At 44.5% G+C, this 11,216-nt stretch overlaps 1 long non-coding RNA gene across 1 annotated transcript; it reads right to left on the bottom strand.

Moving 5' to 3' along the window:
- Nucleotides 1-1,060: 1,060 nt before the first annotated feature.
- On the bottom strand, nt 1,061-10,922 carry LOC134911421 (uncharacterized). Its single transcript, XR_010176554.1, has 3 exons — nt 10,737-10,922; nt 9,386-9,638; nt 1,061-1,411 (listed from the first exon to the last, which is right to left on the bottom strand). It is a non-coding gene; the product is annotated as an uncharacterized LOC134911421 (long non-coding RNA).
- Between the last annotated feature and the right edge of the window lie 294 nt (nt 10,923-11,216).

Genomic DNA, 11,216 nt, shown 5'->3' with positions numbered 1-11,216 from the left:
GCGGAGCAGAGTGCAGCAAGGTGCCGGCGGCCATCGTAGGAACCCAGCGGTGACATCAGCGGAGGAGGTGGATATATACCCCGGTGTTATGGAGCAAAGAGGAGCGGTTTCAAGTGAGTGACGGAGACTGGGTGGCCACAGCAATACTCGGCCTTGCAGATGGCAGCAGGGCGGGCAACTAGGCGGAACAAGAAAACTGCCCCCCTAGCAACCAGACGCTATGCCAGAGGCAGGTAGTGAGAGCTGCTATGATTAGCCAGAGCAATCTTAGACACGGCACTGACCACACTGCACCCCAGTTAGAAACCACACAGTGAGGCCAGGACGAAAGTTAAAGAGAATGCCATAGACTGATGCCAGGATCCCTCTTCCTTCACCTCACACAGTAATTAATGACTGAGGTACAGCTGATCACCTCTATATAGCACAGCCCTCATAATTAGTGACGAGTTAGCCTGAGAGAATAGGCTATCAGCCCTGTCCAAGTGTGTATTCCCTATCTTTGTTATCCCGCTTGTTACAAAAATACAGGATCAGCAGTGGTAAAAAGAAAGACAACAACCATAATTATTAGAGTAACTGACTTATTCTCCCCATGCCGTCAGTAGTCCGGTCCAAGTTCACCTATCAACACAGTCAGCGGTCAGGAAAGAGTTGAAGACTTTAGGTTGTTAGCCGCTAAAAACAGGTGAACACCTTGGTGCAAGCACCACTTAGTGAGAGACTATCAAGTACAGAGATAACAATTCAGTATTTCACAGCATAGGAAGATATTGTTATATTACTATCCAGGACTCATCCGCTGTGTATACATTGTGCCTATTATCTTTCCCGCGGATTAGAAAGTGAGTGACAGAACCTGGTGCAGAAAGTTATATTGCATCTGGACGTCCCACAGGGACTTTCTTAGAAAGGCAAGGCTAAAAAGGATTCCCTGAGCCCCCAGGAGACATTTCCCTTGTTTAATACCACTTTCCTCTTATAAAAGGTCAAACTGACAAACTAGTATATGTGCACCAACGAACGAAGATTCAGCTGAACTGTGGTAACTTGGGGTGAATTTCAGTACTGAAAAGGGGAGGTCACATATAAAGCTATTTATCTTGTCATGTAAATGTATACGTTAAAGTATTTTCTTGCACTGTCTGCTTTACTAACCATTATCTAAGTAGCGTGGATATGATCCGGTGAGAGAAACCACAGTGTCCGAGGTCCCAGTACAATAAAATCAATTGTCCTTTATTTTGTTGTATTCCACTGAAGTAAAGTGTATGACATAATTTGTGACGTTTTCAAGTTCATGCTTTGAGAGGGAGTCAGGTTAATGGAATAAAGGGGCAATGCTGATAAAGCAGTTGTGATCCGATCTTCGTGATCATCATTCCTTAATTGCCCAACGAGCTGTAGAGACCTACGGAGAGAACAAAGAAAGAAAGGTAAAACCATAAAACCTGTAGAAACTTACCTGATACTTACCTAAGTGGAATTCTTATTGTCATTATTTGTAAACCGCAATTAACTCTACTATCTGAGTATTACATTGGAACTTTTTGTGGCGTCACAAACAGGATTCATAATCTAGAGCAAGGAAACGCCCCCACTAGAAGATGTCAAAAGAACAATCTGCATCAGCTTGAATGTCCAGTGGAGAGCCTAGTAAGACAACACAGGAAACACATAGTATGGCACAAATAAACCCAATAACCCTGCCGTACTATTTTTTGGTACCGTGGCTCCCAACCTATCATAGAGATAGACACAGGTCCGAAGGGAATACATTGACTGACTTTAAGAACAAGATGAAGTCAATGTTCCGTCTCTATCCATTAAGTGAGCAACAACAAGTACAGATTCTTATCGGCCAGCTGAAAGGTTCAGCACATCGGGAAGTCATCTCGTGGCCAGTGGAGGGGAGGAAGAATATTGAGCAGATATTACAACGGTTAGGTACTACATTTGAACTTTATACAATTTCGGAACTAAAGATGAAATTTTATACTAGGAAGCAGCGTCTGGGGGAAACACTTAGAGATTATGCCCTGAGCCTTCAAGAAGCATTGAAAGCAATCAGGACAGTAGATATAAAGGAAATCGAGATTAGCGATGAAGCTTTAGTATCACAGTTTATAGAAGGGGCAAATGGAGAAGGGATAAGAGCTCAACTAAGAATGCTAAGAATGCAGAAACCCGATTATACATTCCTAGATTTCAAAGAGGCCGCGATCAAAGTGGTCAGGACAGAAGTGGCCAAAGAAGTCAGTTTTCCGGAGATGCCCGGATATCAGGAGAGTCAGTTATCTAATGGAAACGGTTCTTTCAATCCCATTAAAAGCTAGAGAAATATGGACACCATCGGGCAGAGTTTCCAGACGCCCGCAACAAATCCGATGCGAGCTATAAAGAGTCAAATGGAGGAGCTTGTAACGGGAATGGCTGAAATGTGCAAAGAAGTACAGAATTTCGCTAGGAGGCAAGTTTCCAGTCCCAATGAAACCAGGTGGCCGCAGGAGCGCCGGAGAGCCAGGAGCGATTGGTGGACCTCGACTCAGACAGGGGGAAGAAGGAGCATGGACCGTTTTGATCCCCAGGGCCATCCTATTTGTCGTCGGTGTCATGACCTGGACACATCGAACGGAATTGTGACCAAGAGGAGGCTTTAAACTCCAATGCCCCGAGGTTGGGGACTGAGCCTCGAGGGGGAAATGCCGCAGTAGGCCCGAGGTCTGAAGAATGCTGATCCCAGTATGTAGGGCAATGTCCTCATATCCCCATTTTTATTAATGGAGTGGAGATTATGGCTATGGTCGACACAGGATCACAGATAACCACCATTCAGCATTCCACTTTTATCCAACATTGGGGAGAACACCAAATTGTAACCCCTCCTCCCGCAAGTATATCTTATGTGGGATACTTGGAGGCCAATGTAAAAGTCAGAGAGATGGAAATGCCTCGCCAAGGGTGCCTGATCACGCAAACTAGTGGTCCTTATGCTATCCCTATGATTTTGGGGATGAATATATTACAAAGCTGCCTGGATGAATTGATCTCCATCCTTAAGCGGGAGCTGGCGGAAAAATTGACCACCGATCGGTATGTTCTACAAAAGACTATAAAGACTTTGCAGAGTCAGGGGGTATTTGTGCATTGTAACGTCTCCATAGGGAGGGTTCGGTTTACGGACAGTAAACCAATCAAATTGCCTCCAAATTTTGAAGTGATTGTTTTGGGCAAAGCTCGCTGTGGACCTGGAGGAAAAAGTTATGAGGCCCTGGTTGAGCCTTGCGAGAGGGATTAGGGAGAGGAAATCGTTGTCACCCATTGCTTAGTTAACATCAAGAGTGGGAGAGTTCCAGTGCGGATTCTAAATCCTCATAATCATCTGGTTAAGATGTATCATTGCCAAACTTTTCCAGGATGTCATACATGCACAGATGGGAGCTCGTCAACAGAGTGATGATGTTATGAAGGAAGAAGATAGTACTCCGACAGAATGGTGGAGGGACATCTGCATTGGAGATGAGGATACCCCTTGTGAGCACAAGGAGGGAGCTCTCCAAGTTGTAAAGATGAATTCCCAAACCTTTATCCAAGGACCCTTGGATTTTGGGACGGTTACGACGGTAAAACATTGAATATTGACGGGGCATGCTGCTCCTATCAGAGAAAAACATCGGCCCTTATCCACAGCCCTATATCAGCCAGTTAGGAAAATGCTGGAAGATATGAAGTCCACTGGCATCATTCAGGAGAGTCACAGCCCTTGGGCTGCACCTATGGTGCTGGTTAAAAAGAAGAACGGCCAGTTTCGATTCTGCGTCGACTACCGGAAATTTAACCAGATTACGCACAAATATGCGTACCCGCTTCCTCGAATTGAAGAATTTCTAGCAACCCTGAAGTCAGCTAAGTATTTTTCCACGCTGGATTTAACGAGTGGATATTGGCAGATCATGATGGCGCCAGAAGATCAAGAAAAAATGGCCTTCACCACCCCCATGGGACTCCATGAATTTAAGCGAATGCCCTTTGGATTGTGCAACGCCCCAGCAACTTTCCAGAGTGATGGAACATTGCTTGGGACATAGAAACTTCAAAATGGTATTATTATACCTAGATGATATAATAATTTTTTCCAAATCCTATTCAGAGCATTTACAGCATCTACATGAAGTTCTTCAGCAATTAGCTAGGTACGGGCTGAAGGTGAACCCCGCCAAATGTCACTTATTGAAACCACAAGTTCATCACCTGGGACATTTGGTAAATTCTGAAGGAATTGCCCCAGATCCAGAAAAGATTTGAGTCGTCCAAGATTGGCCTATACCCCGAACTGTTAAGGACATTAGACGATTTCTCGGATTCATAGGGTACTACAGGCATTTCGTGAAAGATTTCACAAAAAAAGATGCCCCTCTACATGAATTGCTTCGGGATGTACCGCAAGATAGTCAGAGCAAACACCTACTGATCGTTTGGACCAGCCATCAACAGACTGCCTTTGACATGTCCAGAGATGCCTGACCCAGGCACCCCTTCTGGCCTATCCGGACTACAGCAAACCTTTCATCCTGCATACTGATGTGAGTAAAAAGGGACTGGGTGTAGTCCTCACACAGTTACAAGATGGCAAGGAAAAAGTAATAGCCTATGCCAGCCGAGGTCTTCGGAAGACCGAATGTAACAATGCTAATTATAGTGCCTTTAAACTAGAGTATCTAGCACTGGAATGGGCCATTATGGAAAAATTCAAGGATTATCTTGCTGTCACTCCGTTTCTGGCATACACTGATTGTAACCCACTTGCCCATCTAGCCACCACCAAGCTGGGAGAACTAGAACAGCGATGGTATGCTCGTCTATCCAACTATCAGTTTACCATACAATACCGACCTGGACAGAATAATCGTAACGTGGATGCGTTATCCTGCCTAAATGACCCAGAGGAATTCGAGGGTGAGAACCAGTGGGAAGCAGTCGAACTTCCTCCTTTCCAAGAGACACGGCGACTGGTGGCGCAGAATAACAATGCCTATAGAGAAAGTGAACCTGACTATCAATTCGAGGAAAGGGATCTCAAAGAGTGGCAAGAAAAATACCCACCATTTCAGCATTTAAGGAGATTGTTATGGCAAAAGAAGAGCTTATCCAAGGCTGAAAGACAAACCTTGTCACTGGAATGGTGAAGCTATGGAGACAACGGGACCATATAGAGATCCAGCAGAATATCTTGACCAGGAAGTCTGTTAATCCAAACACACAATTAACTGTCACCCAGGTGCTTATTCCCATGACAAAAGCACCCATTCTGTTAAGTGCCTATCATAATCGGTCAGGACATTTTGGAAATCAAAAGACCGAAGCGAATCTGAGGCAACGGTTCTATTGGGTTGGGCTACGTCAAAACGTAGAGGAATGGTATAAAAACTGCCCGGAATGTAATCTCCAGAGAACACCCTTTTCCACAGAAAAGGCTCCGCTTCATCCGATAATCAGCCAACAGCCACTGGAGTTGGTCACCATTGACCATATAAAACTCGAAAAGAGCAAACTGGGGTACGAATACGCCATCATGATAGTAGATCATTACATGAAATTCGCAGTAGCATTACCCTTAAAAGATATGACAGCTAGGACCACTGCGGAGATCTATTGGAGGGCCTTCGTGAGACCATATGGTTTCCTGGATCGGATTCTGACAGATCAAGGGCCTGCATTTACATCCAAACTCCTCCAAGAACTATGGGGGTCATTCTGAGTTGATCGCTAGCTGCTGTTGTTCGCAGCGCAACGATCAGGCTAAAAATCGGCACTTCTGCGCATGCGTATGGTGTGCAGTGCGCACGCACGACGTACTTTCACAAAAGCCAATGCAGTTTCACACAAGGTCTAGCGACGCTTTTCAGTCGCACTGCTGATCAGTGAGTGACAGGAATGGGGCGTTTCTGGGAGGTAACTGACCGTTTTCCGGGAGTGTGCTGAAAAACACAGGCGTGTCAGACACAAACGCAGGCGTGCCTGGGAAAATGGGGGAGTGGCTGGTCGAATGCAGGGCATGTTTGTGATGTCAAAACAGGAACTAATCGGACTGAAGTGATCGCTAGCTAGGAGTAAGTCTCGAGATACTCTGAAACTGCACAATCTTTTTTGTAGCAGTTCTGCAATCCTTTCGTTCGCACTTCTGCTAACCTAAGATACAATCCCAGAGGGCGGCGGCTTAGCGTTTGCACTGCTGCTAAAAGCAGCTAGCGAGCGATCAACTCGGAATGAGGGCCTATGTCTTCTTTATGGATGTAAGAAGATTAAAACCACCCCATATCATCCCCAGGGAGATGGCTTGTGTGAGAGGATGAACCAAACATTAATTCAAATGCTACGGGTCCTCCCAGTACAGCAACGACAGGAATGGACATTATTGTTGACAGAGTTCATGTTCATCTAAAATAATACTGTCCATAGTTCTACACCATACTATTTACTATTCGGTAGGCAAGGGAAGCTTCCCGTGGATGTAAGTCTAAATACGGAGATCGCTCCCGAGCCGTTCCTGGAAACTGACTGGGTGGCTGAACACCAACGTCAATTGAAAGTGTCCCAAACCCTGGTAAAGCAACATAAAGAAGAGGTACAGGAGCGGCAAAAGCATAATTACAACTTGAAAGCGCAAGCAGAGCCTCTGCCAATTGGATGCAGGGTATTCAGAAGAAACAACCGATGGCAAAGCAAATTAGACTACCAATGGGAGCCTGTCCCCTATAGAGTAATGGAAATACAGAATGCAAAAATTGCAGTATACCGAATTGTGCGGGAAGATGGAAGTTGACAAAGTCTAGTTCATAGAGATCAACTTAAACGGTGTCCTGTATGGCCAGAACCAGAGGGCAGAGTTTCTCCACCTCCAGAGACAACCCTAGATGTAAATCCATACCCGGACATTATGATGAGTCTCTGTTGGCCAATCCTTGGCACTTTCAGAACTACCCCTTCTCCTGAGGGTATACAGACCATAAGTGAAGATAATACAAACTCTGAACTTTCTGAAGTCCCTTTGTTGAGGCGCTCCGAAAGGAGCACAAAAGAGAAGCTACCTGTTAGATACCAGTTCTAAAGCATCTCAGTTAAGTTAATCTGACTCAAATATGTTATGTTGAGCAAAATATTGGCTATCACGTTATTTATGTAAGAAATGTAGATGTGGATATACTACGTAATAAGAAGTTATCCGTTATATAGAGCACAGAGGTATGTTTAGCTAATTTGTTATTCGTTCATCTGAAAATTGTTGTTAAAAATCGTACGCAGTTAGCCGATGCGTAAGGATACGTATCAAATTACCAGGGAGGTATGTGATATCCGGGACTAGAGACCTATTGCCTAACACAAAGGCGGGTATCACTGGGTGGGAGTACAGCCTGCAGCGGAGATTAATAGGCTGCAGAGACACTGAGATGGGGTTGAGAGAGGAAGGTTACTAAGACCCAGGGGAGCAGTGAAAAAAACAATAGAGTGTCCCCACGCTGCTGGTGGGACAGATATGGGAACTCCAGCAAGGACAAAATAAAAAGGGAGCTTGAGCGCTTAACGGTGTGCCGCTGTGAGGAGAGGAGAAGGTGGACGTTCAGCGTGTGGTGACGGGAAGAAGCGGAGCAATGTAGTCGATCCTACCAAGTCCTCGGAGGGAAAGAGAGGGACCAGAGAAGACCTTGTCTAGAGACTTACCGCTACAAGGTGGATCAGGATTCCGGGGAGCAGAGTGGAGCAGGGCGGAGCAGAGTGCAGCAAGGTGCCGGCGGCCATCGTAGGAACACAGCGGTGATGTCGGTGGAGGAGGTGGATACATACCCCAGTGTGACGGAGCAAAGAGGAGCGGCTTCACGTGAGTGACGGAGATGGGGGTGGCTGCAGCAATACTCGGCCTTCGAAACGGCAGCAGGGCGGGCAGCGAGGCGGAGCAAGAAAACTCCCCCCTTAGCAACCAGACGCTATGCCAGAGGCAGGTAGTGAGAGCTGCTATTATTAGCCAGAGCAAACTTCGGGAGAGGTATGACACGGCACTGACCACACTGCACCCCCAGAGAGAAACCACACAGTAAGGCCAGGATGAAAGTTAGAGAGAACGCAGCAGCCATAGACTGATGCCAGGATCCCTCTTCCTTCACCTCACACAGTAATTAATGACTGAGTTACAGCTGATCACCCCTATATAGCACAGCCCTCATAATTAGTGACGAGTTAGCCTGAGAGAATAGGCTATCAGCCCTGCCCAAGTGTGTATTCCCTATTTTTGTTATCCCGCTTGTTACGAAAATACAGGATCAGCAGTGGTAAAAAGAAAGACTACAACCATAATTATTAGAGTAACTGACTTATTCTCCCCATGCCGTCAGTAGTCCGGTCCAAGTTCACCTATCAATACAGTCAGCGGTCAGGAAAGAGTTGAAGACTTTAGGTTGTTAGCCGCTAAAAACAGGTGAACACCTTGGTGCAAGCACCACTTAGTGAGAGACTATCAAGTTCAGAGATAACAATTCAATATTTCACAGCATAGGAAGATATTATTATACAGGTTGAGTATCCCTTATCCAAAATGCTTGGGACCAGAGGTATTTTGGATATGGGATTTTTCTGTATTTTGGAATAATTGTATACCATATTGAGATATCATGGTGATGGGACTTAAATCTAAGCACAGAATGCATTTATGTTTCATATACACCTTATACACACAGCCTGAAGGTCATTTTAGCCAATATTTTTTATAACTTTGTCCATTAAACAAAGTGTGTCTACATTCACACAATTCATTTATGTTTCATATACACCTTATACACACAGCCTGAAGGTCATTTAATACAATATTTTTAATAACTTTGTGTATTAAACAAAGTTTGTGTACATTGAGCCATCAAAAAACAAAGGTTTCACTATCTCACTCTCACTCAAAAAAAGTCTGTATTTTGGAATATTCCGTATTTCTGAATATTTGGATATGGGATACTCAACCTATATTACTAGCCAGGACTCATCCGCTGTGGATACATTGTGCCTATTACCTTTCCCGCGGATTAGAAAGTGAGTGACAGAACCTGGTGCAGAAAGTAATATTGCATCTGGACGTCCCACAGGGACTTTCTTAGAAAGGCAAGGCTAAAAAGGATTCCCTGAGCTCCCAGGAGACATTTCACTTGTTTAATACCACTTTCCTCTTATAAAAGGTCAAACTGACAAACTAGTATATGTGCACCAACGAACGAAGATTCAGCTGAACTGTGGTAACTTGGGGTGAATTTCAGTACTGAAAAGGGGAGGTCACATATAAAGCTATTTATCTTGTCATGTAAATGTATACGTTAAAGTATTTTCTTGCACTGTCTGCTTTACTAACCATTATCTAAGTAGCGTGGATCTGATCCGGTGAGAGAAACCACAGTGTCCGAGGTCCCAGTACAATATAATCATTTGTCCTTTATTTTGTTGTATTCCACTAAAGTAAAGTTTATGACATCATTTGTGACGTTTTCAAGTTCAGGCTTTGAGAGGGAGTCAGGTTAATGGAATAAAGGGGCAATGCTGATAAAACAGTTGTGATCCGATCTTCATGATCATCATTTCTTAATTGCCCAAAGAGCCGTAGAGACCTACGGAGAGTACAGGGAAAGAAAGGTAAAACCATAAAACCTGTAGAAACATACCTGATACTTACCTAAGAGGAATTCTTATTGTCATTATTTGTAAACTGCAATTAACCCTACTATCCAAGTATTACACATGCTATATATAGATTCGGTATGATATACCAGTGGCCGGGATGCCGGCCGTCAGTGTAGTGGCAGTGGCATCCCAGCCACCAGTATGTGGTCGAGCACTAGAAAGCCCCTTGCGTGCACAATGCGCTCACCATGCTGTGGGCACAGTGGCTCGATTCGCTCACCACAGGTTATATTTTCCCTCTATGGGTGTCGTCAACACTCACAAAGGGAAAATAGCCTGCATCAGCATTTCACCGTTTGTCTGGATTCCGCCATTTGTATTGTGATCGCCGGGATCCCAACTGGCAGTATGTTAATCGCTTCCTGTGTATAGTGGCCTCAGGCTATTATACTTAAATGATTGTTACACATGATCATTTTCTGCTGATGTACGTGTTTGTATTTTACATTCTATATTGCATTCCATGTCCAGTATCAGTGATCTTTATTGTTGTTATTTGGTACATTTGTTTTGCACTTTTGTCTTATTGTTTAGGTGCTCCACTCTGCTTCCATGATATTGATACCGGTGACCCGGGATGACATCATCACTGGTCAAGCGGAACGTGGCAGGCATCTAGCGCAATGGACAGATGGATGGGGGTATTTAGGCAAGAGGTGTTTTACTGTCCTAATGAAAATGTTCATATACAAACATTGAAACATTGGCTTCACGGAGCACAGTCTTTTGTCTTCATTTAACATGATGCAAGTGCCACCAACTACCATGCTTTGTGTGTTTGTATATATATATATATATATATATATATTATATATATAATCCTCCAATTCAGTCAGCACTCAGATCCTAAAAACACAGCTTCCCCCGGTGCCTGAATCCTTCCAGCATAGCATTCCAATCGTGGTATAAACGGCACTCACAGGGTTGTATATGAAAAGGTGCTGGTAGGTTTTATTGTAATGTTACGGAGCTACAGCTCCTTCCTGCAGACAACACCAGACAAAACAAACATAGAAAAAACTCACCCCCTCTTAAGCCTCACCGATCAGCACCACTCCCCGCACCTGGGCGCACTTGCAGTCCGGCTTCATTCATGGTGACTCACTTCCGGGCCGGGACTTCCGTTCATTGCCATAGTGACAAACGGCTTGCGCTCCAACCCAGGGGTTGCCATGGGAACCCGGCTCCAGGCGCCTTGTACGTGAAGGCAGACAGCGCTGAAATACAAGAACAACAATAAAGCTAGTGCAACATACATAATAACATCTAGCATAAATATCCACAACAAATATGCTGTAACAAATACCATAATCCACATATAAAATTTCACAATATAGTAAATGCATACTCCAGAGCATTGAGTCTTACCCACAATGAAAAAATACATATATGACAGGATCTACCCCACAACATGAGCAAACCAATAGGGCAGAAGAACCATCACATAATACTGTTCCAGTTAATTTTCTCATTTAAGCCAAGTGGAGCCATGGTGTTTAACCTGA

Source organism: Pseudophryne corroboree, chromosome 4 (genome assembly GCF_028390025.1).
Source record: "Pseudophryne corroboree isolate aPseCor3 chromosome 4, aPseCor3.hap2, whole genome shotgun sequence".
NCBI lineage: Eukaryota > Metazoa > Chordata > Amphibia > Anura > Myobatrachidae > Pseudophryne > Pseudophryne corroboree.
This window is presented reverse-complemented; position numbering and strand designations above follow the sequence as displayed.